Below are 19,304 nucleotides of genomic sequence, written 5' to 3'. Positions count from 1 at the left end.
TATTCGGACATAGTAAATAGGTTCTCTCTCCATGAACTTAGTTTAGTGGTACACGTGAATATATAAAAACTCCGTAATATACACCGTTCAGCCATAACATTAAAACCACCTGCCTAACATTGTGTAGTAGATAAATAGAGTAAAGGCCCTATTTTCACAGGCTGATTTTGGCAGGTGCAGCGACCGCTGATCAACGAGTGCTCATTGATCAGTGCTCGTTTGCCCCCGTCACAAGGAGATATGTATGGGGACGAGCGGTCGTTACTTTGATACAATACATTATTATCATGTAGGCAGTGCATCTCCCTATATACACGGGGAGATGTGCTACCGACAGCGATAATATTCAATTTTTTTAAAACGATACGATTAGCAGATGAACTAGCGTTTGCGCGTCCATCTGCTGATTGCTGCCCTGTTTACACAGGGAAATTATTGGCAACGAGCATTCTATGAACGATCATTTGCCCGATAAGTGCCCAGTGTAAACCCCCTTAACTCGCGCTGGAAGGATTATTTTTATTTGCAGTAATAGAATTCCTGGGTTGGCAGCAGGTCTTGACAATCCGTTCTGGTAGGAACTTGTTTTGCTATATAGAGAAATAAAAAGAAAGGGGGAAATACCCACTCCTGATAGTGTAGTAGTTTATGCAATTAACCAGATAAAGAGTCAGTAGTTAGGCTCCATGGGCACGACCATAGAATTCGTCCATAAACGCGGACCGGAATTACCACGGATAACTTCCCGTATATTTATGGGAAGGTGTCCGGGCCATAGAAAGCCTCTGCAAAAGATAGGACATGTCCTATCTTTTGCTTTTTACAGGGCCATGCTCCCATACTTTGTATTAGGCCCCATGCACACGAACGTGCTTTTGCGGCCGCAATTCCCCGCGAAAATCCACGGGAGAATTGCGGCCCCATTCATTCCTATAGGTCCTTGCACACGACCATGGTTTCCATGGTCCGTGCATGGCTCGGGAGCCTGGACCGCAGAAAGAACGGACATGCCTTATTACGGCCATGTTCTGCGGTCTAGGCTCATTGAAAATAGTGGCCACGGCCATGTGCGATTTGCGGGCGGCTCGCAGCTGACAGTCCGCTGCCTGCCGACCCGAAAATCACGGCCGTGCACATGGCTACGGTCGTGTGCATGAGGCCTAAGATCACGGCCAAAAATGCGAGTGGCTGTCCGCGGCCGCCAGTTGAGTCCGTAATCGCGGACCGTGATTACGGGCACAGCTGTGTGCATGGGGCCTTACCCAATCCCATATGGGTAAGGCCTCATGCACACGACCGTATTGTTATTACTGTCCGCAAATACGGTCCGTAGTCATCCGCAAGTCGTCCGTATATACGGCACGCTGTCCGCAAATAGTAGTGTATCCGTATTTACGGATCCGCAAAAAATAAATAAACGAAGCCACAAATGATGTGCAACATCGAGAAACCAATGTTAAGGACACATGTTCGCTAGGCGCAACTTTCTCGGGCATTTCTCCTTTGTGAGAGCTCTGTTGGATTACTCGGCTGATCTGGATTTAGTTTCTTGTGTTTTTTCTCTGCAAGGATGCCCTACAGACGTGTTGATCATGTTCTCCTAGACTGTCTTGTCTCCTGGCAATTTGGACTGCAAACTATGCTGCAAGAATAACTGAACAGGAGGTACTGGGGTCATCCAATTTTGTCCCAACAGCCCAAGAAGGGGACAGAACCTGGAGAAGTTTTAAAGCTTTTGCCGCAATCCATGTTTTTTTTTTTTTTGACAGTTGTCATTCCTGTGTTTCTGGACTGTTGTTTTTCGTAGCTAGTGAGTTTTTCGTGGTTTTACCTATTAGTTAAGGACTCGCACGTGAATGAGGACCCCTGACGTGGGTTGTGAGCTTAAGTATTTCTGCAGAAATACCAATTTATTTATTTCTACGGTTTTTTTTTTACTTAAAATTAAAATAAATAAATAAAGGTATTGTGTGCAGAAACACAAACCAATACCTCATTATATGTGCATTTCATTTCATGTTTAGTGAAGGAAAATACTATATAAAAACTTTTGTTCTGTGTGGTGTGTTGTTATTCATGTCTCTATACATTCCACAGCCACCACATGTACCTATACAATCCACAGCCACCACACATAACCATACATTCCACATCTGCCATACATACCCATACATTCCACATCCACCACACATACCATGCATTCCACATCCACCACAGTACAGTACCACATCAGATAAAGCAAAGACAATGAAACTTGTTTCAACTTTAGAAAACATTTTTATGAATTGTATATTTATTTTTTCAGAGGAAATAAATAAAAAATATAAATAACAATATAAATTTTATGTGAAGAAATCAATAAAAAAAACAACACACAATTCCAAAAAGGCCTGTGACATAGCACATAGCATAACTTATTCGCCTGCATGTCCCTCCCCTCTCCTAGACTGGAGTGTGGGTACGTGTACTGGCCACTGGAGAAAGACTGACTGGGTGGCTGTTGCATAGCCCTATCCTGTGAGTAAAGGGGCTGGGAATGCTTATTGTATCCCCTGTGCTGTGGTGGCCTCGCTGGTGGTGGTGTTGGAAGGTGGGATGGTGTTTGGCCACACAGCCTGCTCTGATGGAACTCTATGGCATTACAGGGCTCCCTGGAGCAGGATTGGAGGCAAACACCTCCACGACCCCAAGAATTGCTGTCTCACATCTGATGAGGCTGCCCAGGGGCACCTGCCTCAAATGCATGACGAGGGTTTTAGTGGAACTAGTGAAAATGAAAATCTGAATTTAATATCTGGGAAATGAGAATCTCCCATTATCACTACAGTACCCCCCCCCCCTGTGCTGCCCGCTCCATCTGTTTATATAGCTGATCTTCCATATTAGGGGGTCTATAGATTACACCAAAAGTAATTTTTTCAGTGTTTACCTCCCTTTGTAATTCAACCCACAAGGTTTCAACCTCCTCAGAATCTTCACCCCTATTGTCGCTTTCACACTCCCCTTGATATCACTTCTCATACATACAGATATACACCACTGCCTTTCCTATTTGCCCTGCCTTTCCGAAATGTGTAAAACCCTGTAGATTTACAGCCCAGTCATGTGAAGAGTCTAGCCATGTTTCAGCAACACCAACTATATCTATATGTTCCTCCAGTACCAAGGTCTCTAGCTCCCCCATTTTGCTTGCTAGACTTCTGCCATTTGTGAACATACACTTTAACTTGCCTTTCAATTTTTCACATTCAGTACCAGAAATTTAATTATTTAACATTTTGTGGCCATATTTATCTTCAATGTTTTTTTTTTGTAACACATGGATCTCCTTATCCGGTTGCCTAGTCCACACTCCACAGTCCATTTCTCCACCCACCAATATAGTCTGAACCCTCTGTAACCTAACTAGAATTCCCTCCCCTAGCACAGCGGACCCCTTTCCCTTCAGGTGCAAATCATGTTAATGGAAAACACATGGGGAACTTAAGTTTTGTTTTGGAGTTTTCCTTTAACATATTATATATATCAAAAAATATCTCTATTTCTCTCTCTCTCTCTCTCGATAGTCATGCAGCGGATAAATGAAGGCCCAGTTTTCATCCTAAACCCCTGTACTGAGGTTTGGACTTTGCTACTTGGGATTTGCATGCTTTAAACTCACTGAAAGTCTTCTATAGCTGGCTGGCAGTAAGTGCTCATAAAGAATAGGAACCAAAGACAGGTCGACTAATGGAAGTAACCGTTTAATCGAACACGGAATAAAGACCTTACAAGGCCGTAAAGTTCTTGGGCTAGTGAGACAGTCATTGTTTTTGTTGTAAAAAAAATATAGAAATACTAGTGGTGACACTTTATTTCAGATGCATTAACCCCTTAAGGACACAGCCGTTTTTGGCTTTATGGAGCAGGCCAATTTTTTCAAATCGTTGTACTTTAACTGGTTTCCCGACCGTTGGCTGTGTTTTTACGGCCAGCGGTCAGGGTCCTTAAAACCCGAGCCATAGACTTTTTACGGCTCGGGTTTTAACTTGCTGCTTGAGCGATCGGGCAGCTGAATGTCTGTCGGGTCTCCGGCTGTCAGTGACTGCCGGGGACCCTGAGGAGAGGATAGAACCAGCTTTCGCTGCTTCTGTCTTTTCTGATCACTTGTACACAGCGCTCAATGAACGCTGTGTATAGGAATAGAGGCAGCAGCCGCGCCGCTGTCTCTATTGCTCCCGGTGTTCATGTGACTGGTCACATGATCGCCGGGTGCCGTTACTGACAGACTGCTGCTGGGTCTTACTAGACCCAGCACAGCCCTATTAGTGACAATCGTCAATATGAGCGGGCTGATTTCCCCTGTAACTAGGGCTGCTGTGCAGCCCCAGTTACAGTGGAAAAACATGGTGTAAAACAAAGAAAAAATATATATAAAGTCCCCAAAGGTCTTTTTTGACCTTTGAGGGACAGACCATAGTAATAAAAAAATAGTAAAGTAAAGTGCAAAAAAAAAATTAATAATAAATACACATAAAATTCCCACCCCAAAAAAAAACGTTCCCCCCCTGCCAATCATTGTTGAAACGTTAGCGCTGACTCAATTACCTTAATATAGACATGTAATATATTAAAATTTACGGTAGACAATGACAATCACAAATAAAAGGTCTATTTTAGGGTAAAGCTATGTTATTACCCAAAAAAATTGCTGAAAACGTAAAAAAAAGTTTATATTTTTACTATTATTTTCAAACTTTAAGAATAAAAATTCTAAAATAGCAAAAAGGATGTGTATAAAAACGATAAAAAAAGAAACAAGCATTGTCTACGGAAAAAACAACGCAAAAATCACGTTGTTAGCCCAACAAATAAAAAAGTTAGAGCCATTTAACTAACACGTGCTAAAAAGGGCTAAACAGTGTCTGGTCCTGAAAGCTCAAAATAGCCCCGTACTGAACTGGTTAAGTTAGTGGTAAAATTTGGTCAATACGTTCAGTGTTTATTTGTGGAAAAACGCAGAAATCTGGAGAAAATGTGCAAAAATTAGCATTTTTCTAAATTTAATTGTATCTGCTTGTAAGACAAATAATAATACCACACAAAATAGTTACTAGTTAACATTTCCAATGTGTACTGTATGTTGGCAGAATTTTTTGAACATATTTTTTTTAGGAAATTACAAGGGTTATAATCTGCAATCTCTTACATTTTCAAAAAAAAAATCCAAATTCTATTTTTTAGGGACCAGTTCAGTTCTGAGGTGGCTTTGAGGGCCCTAAATATTAGAAAAGCCCCCTAAATCACCCCATTTTAAAAATTCCACCCCTCAAAGTATTCAAAACAGCATTCAGGAAGTTTCTTATTTAGAAAGTTTGTTAACCCTTTACGCGTTTCACAGGAATTAAAGCAAAAGTGGAAGTGAAATTTACAAACTTCATTTTTTTTTGCAGAAAATTCATTTTAATCCATGTTTTTCTGGAACACAGAAGGTTTTACCAGAGTAACGCAACTCAATATTTATTACCCAGATTCTGCAGTTTTTCTAAATATCCCACATGTGGCCCTAGTGTGCTTATGGACTGAAGCACTGGCCTCAGAAGCAAAGGAGTATCAAATATATTTTGGGGCCTCCTTTTTATTAGAACATAATTTAGGCCCCATGTCAGTTTTAAAGAGGTCTTGTGGTGCCAAAACAGTGGAAACACCCCCAAAAAGAAACCATTTAGCAAGCTACACGCACCAAGGAATTTATAGAGGGGTATAGTTGGCATTTTGACCCCACAGGTTTTTTTTGCTGAATTTAGTGGAACTAATGAAAATGAAAATCTGAATTTTTTTCCAATAAAACATAGAAATGTAAAATTTTTACAAGGTCTAAAGGAGAAAAAGCACCCCAACATTTGTAAAGCAATTTCTCCCGAGTACGACAATAGCACTTATGTGGTTATAAACTGCTGTTTGAACACACGGCAGGGCTTAGACGTGAAGGAGCGTCATTTAGGAAACTACACACCTCAAGGAACTTATCTAAAGGTATAGTTAGCATTTTGACACCACAGGTTTTTTGCAGAAATTATTGGAAGTGGGCCGTGAAAATGAAAATCTAATTTTTTTTAGAATAAAATATAGGTTTAACTAAATTGTTTTAATTTGCACAAGGACTAAAAGAGAAAATGCACCCCAACAATTGTAAAGAAAATTCTCCTGAGTATGGCAATACCCCATATGTGGTAATAAACTGCTATTTGGCACATGGCAGGGCTAAGATGGGAAAGAGTGCTATTTTGCATTCAAATTTTGCTGGATTGGTGTTCATTTGCCATGTTGCATTTGCAAATCCCCTAAGGGACCAAAACAGTGAAAACACCCCATGATTGACCCTATTCAAGGAACTTCTATAATGGTATGGTTAGAATTTTGACTCCACAGGTTTTTTTGTTTGCTGAATTTGTCTTTATTAGGCCGTATTTACTGGTATTTCAATTTTTAATGTGGGTGCATATGTAAGTTGTGAAAAGCAAATCGGAGTATAATAAAAGTGTACCTAAATAACAAAATGATTAATCCATATATTTGTGATACGAATTAATCCAATCCTTTATGCACAGGCCAGGTTTTTCGGGGCAATGTCGCACTGATAAGTGGTGACCTTTCTCACCCTCCTTTTGGTACACACTCTGCACCTTCTTTGGGATCTTTCCTTCTTAGAAGTTTGCAGAGAATGTGTTGCCCTGGTACAATACGGCACTCTCGTTTGCAGCAGACGTGCGTGGCCCCTCCCCTTCCTGGTTTTCAAACACAAGTGCCTTGATAATCACCTCTTCAAAATTAAGGTATGACCCTGTCCGGCCTGCACATTGGAATAGCACGTAAGCATTTCACAATGCCATCTGTACCATGTGCATGGCCATCTTTTTTTGTACCACAACCTTGTTTTTCGCATGGAACTATACAGTTTCAGCACTTGATTTGAGAGATCAACCCCTGCCATGTAGTCCACGATGCAATCTGGCTTGGGGGCCATTGTAGTGTTACCTCGTACAAGGCCAGGAGTGCTGCAGTTACCGTGTATTGTGGTTAAGAGAAGGACATCCCTCTTGTCCTTATACTTGACGAACAACATGTTCTTGTGCATACTACCCTCCTCTCACCCCTTCTGACAAGTTGGCCAAGTTGTTTTAGGGAGGCCGCGCGGGATAATGAAATAATTTTGTAGTACAGGCCGTTACGGACGCGGCGATACTAATTATGTATAGTTTATTTGTTTGTTTATATATATTATTAATAATAAAGGACGGATAAGGGAAAAAGGGGGATTTTTACTTTTATTACTTTTATTTTCTTATTTTTACACCTTTTTTTTTTTACATTATTACTTTGTCCCACTAGGGGACTTGAGGGCAGGAGGCCCTGATCGCAATTCTAATACACTGCACTACATGCGTAGTGCAGTGTATTAGAGCCGTCAGCTACTCACTGACGGCAAGCATAGTGGGTCCTGACTTTCTCAGGACCCACTAGGCTTCCGTTGATGGTATAGCCGGACGCCATTGTTAGGTGTCCGGTTGCCATAGTCACCATCGCCGGCCGCTATCATGTAGCAGGCCGGCGATGGTAGCTTAACCCCTAAAAATCCGCGATCGCTATTAAACGCGGCTTTTAAGGGGTTAATCAGCGGGGACACAGCGATCGGTCCCCACTATAGGATCTGCGACAACCGTTGTACAAGACAACAGCTGTCACAGCTGCTGTATGAGTCTGGAAGACGGCCGAAATGGCCGTTACTCCCGCAACGTACTATTCAGTCACTGAGCGCGAACGGGTCGGTCAGCACGACGGAATAGTACGTCGCTGAGCGTTAAGGGGTTAAACGGGCCTGTTACCCTTGCATTGGATGCAATATGTGTAACCACATGATTAACAGTGACAGTTTCTGTCATCCTCAGACAGGTACAACTTTTAAAATCAAAAGCTTCTATATGTGTAAAACCACATTTGCAATCTGTTTATTAAGTTGTCCATGTGGCCTACATTATGTGGGTGAGACTACTACTGAAGTAACCCTCAGGATGAGGAACCACAAGTTCAGTATTAATACTTAAAGACGTGATCTACCGGTATCTAGGCACTTTGTAGAGTACAGACTGTCACGTTGGGTGCATTGACCCACTAGGCCGTACCGCCTTAACGGTATGGCAGCTGGCCAACAGGACACGGGTCAAAGTCTATAGTTCGTATAGGTGTACCTGTGGTAGCTTCAGACAGTAGCAAGACAGGCTCGGATGGGACTTAGGCAGCAGGCAGATACCAGGCGTGGTGTAGCAGGACAGGTGTAGTACTCAGCGCAGCACGACTCCAACTTAATATGGCACTTGAAGCAGGATAACTCGGGATACAGGTAGCAGGAACAGTAACACTGAGAACTGGAAGATACTTAGGAGACCATTTGCAGAGACAAACTAGGGTAATGAAAACAACGCTCAGGCAATGCAAGAAGGGGCAGAGCCCTTCTTATAGTCCAGGGTGCTCATGGGATAATTTGGTCTTTAATTTCAGGTGCGATCGCTGGCCCTTTAAGAGCAGGCACGAGCGCGCGCGCGCACCGTACGGGACAGAGCGAAGTGGAAGTGAGCGCTGGCGTCTCCTGAGGAGGAGACGGGGACCAGCACTCACTGATCCATGGCTACGGCCGTCAGGAGGTAAGCAAACCTGGCGGCCCGCGGCTATGGGCGTGACACAAACACAATGTATCAGTTATGTTTCAAAATAATTGACTCACAACCCCATAAGAGACAGGGAGGTGACAGAGAACTGGCCCTTAAAAGAAAAGAACTGGAGTGGATTTTCACTTATTGTGGGAAGTAGACACCAGCATTCTGGTGTGGTTGCCTGTAGTGTTCAGTTGTACCATACTACTCACTCAGACATCTTTCTTTGTTTGGTTGCTATGCTGTTCTTCCATGTTTATAGAATTCCAATATTATATAATTTCTGCAAACGCACGATCTATCATGATTCACCTTGCGGTCCAGAGATGCGCTCCAGTGACTAATTTCCGATCCCTTGCGCCATCTTGTGCATTATGGATCACAGGATGTCGGCGTATTACACAGCCGCAGCCCCGCTCTATAACGGCGGAGATCAGAGAAACCTCTCATCTCCGCCATTATTCCCCTGAATGCTGCGATCAAAGCGGACTGCAGCATTCAAGAGGAAGTGAGAAGGGGGGATGCCCCTTGGATCACATCACAGGAATCCCTGTGACGCGACTGAGGGACATACCATATATGGGCAGACAGCGCAGGGTCTAATGAAGGACCCCAGGGCTGTCTTACCATATTTCCTGTTAGGGCATACTTAGTTATGTCCTAAAAACTGTCTGTGTACTATCAGTAGACAGGCTAATGTACTGGCATATAGATATATGCCAGTATATTAAAGTTTAAAAATAAAGTAAAAACATAAAGCAATGTTAAATGAAAAAAACTACACATACAACTTTTTTACAATAAACATTAAAATAAGTCTCAATACATAAAATATACACATACTCGGTATTGGCACGGCCGTAATAACCTGCACAACAATTTTTTTTATCATTTATGATGTGTACGCTGTAAAAAAATAAAATAAAAACTGCTTTCTATCACTTATTTTGGGGCACGAGGTGTGATGAATTTAACCTCCATGTGCCTCACATTAATAGTAATTAACCCCATCATGTACCTTACACATTAACCCATTATGAGAAACATGATGGGATTAATTACTATTAATGTGAGGCACATTCAAAATTCATCACACATCGCGCCTCACATCAGAAAACGGAAGAACTTTTTTTTATTACTGTTGGCAAAGTATCGAATTGGTATCGAAATCGCAATACTAAACAAAGTATCGGTATCGAAGTGCAAATTCTGGTATCGTGACATCCCTAGTTTGTATTACTGAAAGATATTGTGTTTATATACACTAATCATGTAACACGGTTTCATCTGAATTCACTATTTATATATGTATACTCGTCTATGTTTATTATGAACTTATTGTATTGCATATTGTACACTGTATGTACTTCCTATATATACTTGGCGCTATGCACTTTTGATTAGATTGAAAGGTTCAGGTGTGAATCAAAACGTTGCTCATCCTGTTCAAGTTGTGTTGAATAAACCAAGAACTCTCCATTGTTGAAGTCATGGTGCTGTTACTTGTCCTCTACTACTGCCATAGATATGTACATATTTATATATATATTGTGACAACTTGGGGTAAGTTAGCTCACAGGATCGCCAACTCTAGGGTCAAGATGGTTGGCACACTTGAATATTTTCACTCCAACACAGTGGATTCGGTTTGAGACTGACTGCAACCAGCTTTGTCTTCATACACGAAAAGCAGTTTTTACAGAACCGTTCAAAATAAACCCTAGGCCGTCCAGCCTCTAACTAAACATATAGCTTTCCTATCTATCAGTGTGAAAGGCCTTCTGCCCAGCACGTCACAACAAACATGTGTTCTTACCAGAACTTTTGACTCCCACAGGCTGGCACCGCCTGTCTTCTCCAAACTGGGAGAATTGTATGAATAGCTCTCGCCTTTCTTAAAGGAGTCCTCACAGCTGGCAGTCAATGAGACACCTAAGGCAGCCCAAGCCCTGGACTGTCCTGAAGACTGAGTGGAACTTCTCTGGTGCACATGTCTAAAAAGTGTCTGTCTGGCAACCGGTCCAAATAGCGAACGGACCTGGTTACAATACTATAAACACACCATCAAATCTTGTGATGTCTTGCGTAGTTCAAATGGTGCATAAAGGCAGGAATAATTACTCCATTCTACATAAGCGAAAAAGGGCACAATGATGGATATGGTATCGCCGTAATCGTATTCACCCGCACAATAAAGTAAAAATTTCATTAATAGCCCATGGTGAATACTGAATAAAAAAAGAATAAAATAACATATCAGAGTTGCTGGTTTTAGGTCACCTCAAGTGCCAAAAAAAAAAGAATAAAAAGTGATCAAAAAGTTGCATGTACCCCAAAATGGTACCAATAAAATCTACAGATTGTCCCACAACAAATGAGCCCTCACACAGCTCCATTGGCAAACAAAATAAAAAAGTTCTGGCTCTCAGAATATGACAAAACAAATGTGCAGTGTTCCAAAGGGAGGATAAGATCAGACACCATTTCAGTGTGAAACTGGCCACACATCTGTGGATTATTATTTATACTACATTATTATACCCTCTTATTATGCCCTGATGTACTCCGCACAGCTTACATATGCCCCAACATTATAAACTAGGGTTTTGCTGCTATTTCAAAGGAAACCACTTCCAAGAAAAATCCACGCTCCAAAAGCCAAATAGTGCTCCCTCCCTTCTGAACCCTACAGTGTGCCCAAACAGCAGTTTATGTCCACATATATGGCATCGCCATACTCGGGAGAACCCGCTTAACAGTCTTTGAAGAATTTGTCTGAAATGGCACAAACTAGGCACAACATATTGTGCACTAAAATGGCATATCAATAGAAAAGTGCAATTTTCTCTTTGCACCATCCTATGCGTGTCATGTCCGTGGCTGCGGGCCGCCAGTGCCACTCTCCCCATGACAGCCACAGCTCTGGCCCCAGTCTCCTCCTCAGGAGATGCCAGTGCTCGCTTCCACTCGCCTCAGCCGGATCCCGTAGGGTGCGACCGCGCAATGGACTTTGATGATCCATCAGCCCATTAGTCCCTGGACTATAAGAGGGGTTCAACCCCTTGCTTCTATGCCTGAGCATTGTTGTTGTTCCCTAAGTTTGTCTATGCAATGGTCTAGTGTGTTCCTGTTACCTGCATTCTGTACTATCCTGGTCGAGGACTGTGCTGAGCCAAAGTCGTGCCGTGCTGTAGACCACACCTGACCTGCTTCACCACGCCTGACGTCTACCTGCTGCCTAGTCCCAGCCGAGCCTGCCTTGCTACTGTCCGAGCTGCCACAGGTACCCTATATGAACTATAGACTTTGACCAGTGCCCTGTTGGCAAGCTGCCATACCGCCAAGGCGGTACAGCCTAGTTGGTCCACAAACCATACATGACAGCGTGTTAGTTTCTAATTAAAGAAAAACCCTGTGAGGTCAAAATGCTCACATTTAAAAATAAAATGCCTTCAGGGTGCAGTTTCCAAAATGGGGGTCACTACTTGGGGGTTTGTTTTACTATTTGACCTCAGAGCCCTGCAGTTGTGGTCCAATGCTGCAAAAATCGCCAAAACAGACCTCAAATGCGCATGGTGCTCTTCACTTCTTGGCCTGGTCATATGTCCAGGCAAATGATAAATGCCTTGTAGGGTGTAGTTTCCAAAAGGGGTCACTTCTCAGAGGTTTCCACTGTACCTACGGGAGCTCTGCAAATGCGACATGGCACCTGAACATCGATCCAGCAAAATCGGCACCCTAAGAGCCAAATGGTGCTCCTCCCAATTTGAGCTCTGCCATGTGCCCAAACAGCAGTTTAGGGCCACATATGGGGTATTGCCATACTCTGGAGAAACAGAGTAACAAATTGTGTGGTGTTTTACCTCTTGTGAATATAGAAAATTGGGAGCTTTTTTTTGGGGGAGAATTTTTTTTTTTTCATTTTCACTGCCTAATTCTAATAAAATCTATGGGGTCAAAATGCTCACTACACCCCTAGATGAATGCCCTGACGGTGTCGTTTCCAAAATTGAGTCACTTTTCGGGGGTTTCCACTGTTTTGGTCTCTCAGAGGCTTTGCAAATGTGACATGGCCACCAAAGACCAATCTAGCATAACTTGAACTCCAAAAGCCAAATGGTGATCTTTCCCTTCTGAGCCTTGCCATGTGTCCAGACAATTTTATAACCACATATGGGGTATTGCCATATTCGGGAGAAATTGCTTTTCAAATGTTGGGTGCTTTTACTCCTTTATTCCTTGTAAAAATTGGAAAATGTCTACGTTTTATTGGAAAAAATTTGGATTTTAATTTTTATGGCCTAATTCTGCTAAATTCAGCAAAAACCTAAGCAGTCAAAATGCGCACTAGACCCCCTCAATAAATTACTTGAGGGGTGTAGTATAATCTCAGCAATAAATATTGAATTGTTTCTCTGGTAAAACCTTGTCACAGAAAAAAATTTGATTACAATGAAATTTCGGCAAAAAAAACAATTTGTCAATTTCAACTCCATCTTGCTTTAATTCCTGTGAAACGCCTAAAGGGTTAAGAAACGTCCTGAATGCTGTTTTAAATATTTTGAGGTGTGCAGTTTTTAAAATGGGGTGATTTATGGGGGCTTCTAATATATAGGGCCCTCAAATCCACTTCAGAACTGAACTTGTCCCTAAAAAAAAGATTTTGGAAATTTTCTTTTAAAAACTTGAGAAATTGAGGCTAAGTTATAAGCCTTGTAACGTCCTAGAAAAATAAAAGGACTTTGAAAAACCGATGCCAACATAAATTAGACATATAATTAGTAACTATTTTGTGTGGTAGTATTATCTGTCTTACAAGCAGATACATTTAAATTTAGAAAAATGCTAATTTTTCAAAAGTTTCTCTAAATGTTGGCGTTTTTCACAAACACAATGTATCGACCAAATTTAACCACTGAAAAAGTACAATACGTCACAAAAAAGTCTCAATCGCTTGAAAACATAAAAGCATTCCAAAGTTATTACCACATAAAGGGACACATGTCAGATTTGAAACAAATGGCCTGATCCATAAGGCCAAAACAGGCTGTGTCCTTAAGGGGTTAGCCTTATTTGATAAAGATTAAAAAGTGAAATTTCTAGGGTGTCAGCAGCTGCAACATATTATAAGAACCAAACCATACAAATGGTGAACTTCCGGAAAAAAAAAGTCCACTAGGTTACAGGCCTCATGCACACGACCGTAAAAACACCCGTTATTGCGGGTCGTTATTACGACCCGCAATAACGGGCTCATAGGCTTCTGTTAGCCACGGGTACCTTCCCGTTTGCTCACGGGAAGGTACCCGTGCCGTTAAAAAAGATAGAACATGCCCTATTTCATGCCGTAATAACGGCACGGGCATCCCATAGAAGTCTATGGGGCTCCCGTAATCATGGGTGGCTGCGTGTGTTCACCCGTGATTACGGGAGCGTTGCGAGGTGAGGCTACCCGGTCTGCAGGCCACAGCCCAGTGGCGTAACTACCGCCGGGACTACAATGAAAACTATGGCAGAGCGGGGAGGTATCTCCCCGCTCTGCCATAAACAAAAGACATGTATCCCCTATCCTGTAAAAAATAAAAATAAAAGACGTTCATACTTACCGACAACTTCCTGCTTCTCCAGTCCGGTCTCCCGCCCGTTGCCTTGGTGACGCGTCCCTCTCGACATCCGGGCCGACGTCCTGGATGACGTTTCAGGCCATGTGACCGCTGCAGCCAATCACAGGTCAATCACAGGCTGCAGCGGTCACATGGACTGCCGCGTCATCCAGGGATGTCGGGCTGGATGTGAAAAGAGGGACGCGTCACCAAGACAACGGCCGGGTAAGTATGAATTTCTTTAACTTTTATTACAGAAAAGGCTGTCCCTTCTCTCTATCCTGCACTGATAGAGAGAAGGGGCTGCCGATTAGTGCAGTGCTATTTTGCTGCCAAAAACGTGCTCGTAAATACGGGTGGAATACGTGTGACACCGGACCCATATTTACGAGCACGGGTTCGTAAATACTGGTGCAAAACGGGTGGAATACGTGTGACACCGGACCCGTATTTACGCCAGTATTTACGGGTGTGAAAAAATACGGTCGTGTGCATGAGGCCTAAGGCAATCCAAATGAGATTTTGTTTCCTACCTAGAGTCAAAAGCTTTCTGTAGGGTGCTAGGTCATATGATATATGTAAATTATACTCCATTCATAATTTACTCTTATCCTGAAAGTCATTTATGAGTATTAGAAATGGTGGTTATGTCAAATATAAGCCAACACTAGACAAAGTAGACATTTTTCAAAGCTCATTTCCTTAGTTCTCCTGATTATAACAGTTTAGAAAACTATTCCAACCACAGTACTTTCCATAGTTATTCACGCTCTCTGTACCCTGTCCCACCCAAAAATATAAAGTTACACTGACTTTTTTTTCTGTATTTCTCTGGCAAATGTAGGACTAAATATGGTTCTTTGCTTTAACCAGTCTGTAATTTAAAGCTTTTGCATTAAAAATAGAATATTGTTTGTTGTAGATGGAAGTGCGTCTGTAGAAATTACAGGTGAAAACTCTTACATGGAATCCTTTATTATTTTCTGTGCTGTTCTCTATTGCTAAACATCTGTCACATTTAATGGGCTCTGATCTTTAGGGTACTTGTACACAGCAATGGCATGTGCATTGACCCTTCACGTGTTAAGCTTCAGGTAATTTTCTCTTAGAAACCAAGATCAGATTGACTAAGGCTTTAATCTAGGGTGCAGAGGAATGTATGTTCAGATGTGGTGAGGTTGGCAGAGTCAGCAAATCCGCAGCAATTTACAGTACAATGTGAAAATGACTTTCAAACATGGATGCTTTTCTTGAAACATATCTTATTACAACTTATGAGTACTAGATTTCTGGAAATGGGACGTTGATTCAGGGATTTATTCGAATTGCCATATTTGGAGTCGGCAAGAAAATTTTTCCCAAATATGGGAAATTTGGCATCCACCTCAGGCGTTAATGCTGGCTATGATAGAAAGGTTTCAAATTACCTAGTGCATTGCAACTGGCTGTGTTTGGGGATGCATAGCTACAGACTGGTCAAAGTGCACGTTGACACCAGTGTACTGGCAAAAGTACCTACAATGGGCATGTGAGTATTAGAACTGGACCGTTGAGCAATGGAAGAATGTGACCTGGTCTGATGAAACATAGTTTTCTTTGACGTAGGACGTGTATGCGCTGGGTGCGTGGTTGAGCGGGTGGAGGCAGGAAGCTAAAACAGTGCGAGGGAAGATACTCAGGGGTTATGCTGGGGAGACTTGAAAACCATAGCACCTTGGACAACAGATTGGAGGAGTGGGTGATCGGATGATGACGAAAGCTGAAGAAGCAAAGAGGCTGAGAGGAGAGTAGAACGCTGAGAGCTGCAGAGGAATAGGGATGTGTTCAAATAGTACATACAGAGTACAAGACTTCAGGAAGCAAAAGATTGAAGGAAGCTAAAGATTGCAGAAGTGGTGAGAAAATGGCGGTGGAGTTGATTTAACGGTTCCCCCAATGCGACTAAGCTTGTATTCCATTGTCCCTCAATTGTGCTCAAGCTTGTATCATTATACAGAAAGACTCTGCTATTAATGTGTGCTCATCTGATGACCCTCCCAGCGTGCCTTACAATGCACATTAACATTAAGAACATCGTCCTGTTTGTTTAGCACTGCCTCAAGCGCGGCCACGTGGCCAACATGTATTGCTGTCACTATATGCTCAACTTTCACTACTGCCAAAGGGCTTAACTATGCACCAATACTAAGAAGCTGCTGCCATTGCACGTACACATGTTGCTTCTAGCAACGTGTTAATTATGCACTAACATCAAGGACATTGCTACTTATTTATGCTACATGTGCCATTGATGCTCCACTTAACATGGTCAATTCTATAATAGGATCGAATATATTGATATCTTGGTATTACATGTATCATTGAAAGTGCTGACAAGTCTGCTTAGCACTCTCTCTAGTGTGCTAAAATATGTATTGCTATTATATGCTCAACTACCGCTACCCCCAATGTGTTTAACTATGCACCAATACTAAGACACTTATCATGTATGAATATTTGCCACCTTCAGCAATATGTCTAATTAATGTTTGTCTAGTATTTCTTTAAAAGTGACTAAGTGTGCACCGACACTAAATGCACGGCTATTATTGCATGTTCAGCAACGCTGTATCCAATGAGCTTAAATATTGAATTGAATATATTAGTGTTAAAATGTGATCAAGCAACCGATTACTGTGACCTAGAGCAAAAATATTTTTATACTGGCTAGTTAAATTCCATTTGAGGAAATAAGCGGAATGGTCAACTAAGGGGCCAATAAGTGCAAGATATACTGTAAATGGGTGGGGGTATAATTATTGGATATTTTAAGACACAGTGAATTTAGAGGCATTGCTACCATTGTATGCTTAAAGAGGCCCTGTCGCCACATTATAAGTGTCCTATCTTCTACATAATGTGATCGGCGCTGTAATGTACATTACAGTAGTGTTTTTTTATTTAGAAAAACTATCAATTTTGATAGAGTTATGACCGATTTTAGATTTATGCTAATTTTCTTAATGCCCAACTGGGCGTTTTTTAGCTTTTGACTAAGTGGGCGTTGTAAAGAGTAGTGTATGAAGCTGACCAATCAGCGTCATACACTTCTCTCCATTCATGTACTCAGCACATAGTGATCTTGCGTTGTTCACGATGTGCTGTCACTTACTCACACATTAACGTTACTGAAGTGTCTTGAGAGTGAATAGACATCGCTTCCAGCCAGGACGCCATGTCTATTCACACTCCCGACACTTCAGTAACGTTTGTGTGGGAGTTAATGACAGCAAGCGTGATTTCGCATAGGAATGCATTGAGAGTCTTACTTCCGATTTTCTAAAAAGCAGCGATTACAGACCAGGTCAGAATGAAGATCACCTGAGCGGCGCTGGACCCGAAAACTGACAAGATGCGGGGATCGGTAAGTATTTCCACACACAGCACCCCACTGAAACACCAATATACAAATGAAGGGTCCAATAAGAAAAAAAAAGTGGAATGCTTCTTTGAGCAGTTGAGACAGCTTAGGCTATGTTCACACAGAGTATTTTGGGGGAGGAATATCTGCCTCAAAATTCAGTTTGGAACTTTGAGGCAGATATTCCTCTCCCTGCACGCCGATTTTCGCGGTGATTTTCGCGCCGTTTTTCGCCCGCGGCCATTGAGCGCCGCGGGCATAAAACAGCGAGAAATACGCTTTCTCCTGCCTCCCATTGTAGTCAATGGGAGGTCAGAGGCGGAAGCACCCGAAGATAGGGCATGTCGCTTCTTTTTCACGCGAGGCAGTTTTACTGCTCGCGGGAAAAAGACGCCGACGCCTCCCATTGAAATCAATGGGAGGCGTTCTCGGGCCGTTTTTGCCGAGTTTTGCGACGCGGTTTCCGCGTCAAAAAACTCGGCAAAATACCCCGTGTGAACATAGCCTTAATCATATTAAAACAAACCAAAGAGACTGGTGAGATAAACAATAATGTAATAATATTTTTGGCCATTGATATCGTCACATGTTTAATTTACCTGCTAATTGTGTGGGCATAGAGGACAATTTTCCTTTTCCGGCAATTGATGTATAGGACAGGAGTGACAAATATAAACCTCTTGAGCCTTATTTAAAGAGGCTCTGTCACCAGATTTTGCAACCCCTATCTGCTATTGCAGCAGATCGGCGCTGCAATGTAGATTACAGTAACGTTTTTATTTTTAAAAAAACGAGCATTTTTGGCCAAGTTATGACCATTTTTGTATTTATGCAAATGAGGCTTGCAAAAGTACAACTGGGCGTGTTGAAAAGTAGAAGTACAACTGGGCGTGTATTATGTGCGTACATCGGGGCGTGTTTACTACTTTTACTAGCTGGGCGTTGTGTATAGAAGTATCATCCACCTCTCTTCACAACTCCCAGCTTCTGGCAGTGCAGACACACAGCGTGTTCTCCAGAGATCACGCTGTGTCGTCACTCACAGGTCCTGCATCGTGTCAGACGAGCGAGGACACATCGGCACCAGAGGCTACAGATGATTCTGCAGCAGCATCGGCGTTTGCAGGTAAGTCGATGTAGCTACTTACCTGCAAATGCTGATGCTGCTGCAGAATCAACTGTAGCGTCTGGTGCCGACACGATGCAGGACCTGTGAGTGACGTCACAGATCTGCACTGCCAGAAGCTGGGCGTTGTGAAGAGAAGTGGATGATACTTCTCATCAGAGCGCCCAGCTAGTACTTTTGCAAGCCTCATTTGCATAAATACGAAAATGGTCATAACTTGGCCAAAAATGCTCGTTTTTTAAAAATAAAAACGTTACTGTAATCTACATTGCAGCGCCTATCTGCTGCAATAGCAGATAGGGGTTGCAAAATCTGGTGACAGAGCCTCTTTAAGCACTATAGTTATAAAAGCTATATTTTTTTAATTCTATTTTTGATTCTTTATACTCACAAAAACCTGATTTATATTGTTATGGGGCGTTCTAAAAAACAAGAATCAAAACTGGGTGTGCTAACTAGGTACTTCACTTTAAGACAGTTATTAA

General features: G+C 42.2%; 1 protein-coding gene across 1 annotated transcript in view; it reads right to left on the bottom strand.

Moving 5' to 3' along the window:
• Nucleotides 1–19,304, bottom strand: part of LOC142748945 (A disintegrin and metalloproteinase with thrombospondin motifs 2-like) — a 911,491-nt gene that overhangs the window by 605,667 nt on the left and 286,520 nt on the right. The window lies entirely within an intron of this gene.

Source organism: Rhinoderma darwinii, chromosome 3 (assembly GCF_050947455.1).
Source record: "Rhinoderma darwinii isolate aRhiDar2 chromosome 3, aRhiDar2.hap1, whole genome shotgun sequence".
NCBI classification, from domain to species: domain Eukaryota; kingdom Metazoa; phylum Chordata; class Amphibia; order Anura; family Rhinodermatidae; genus Rhinoderma; species Rhinoderma darwinii.
This window is presented reverse-complemented; position numbering and strand designations above follow the sequence as displayed.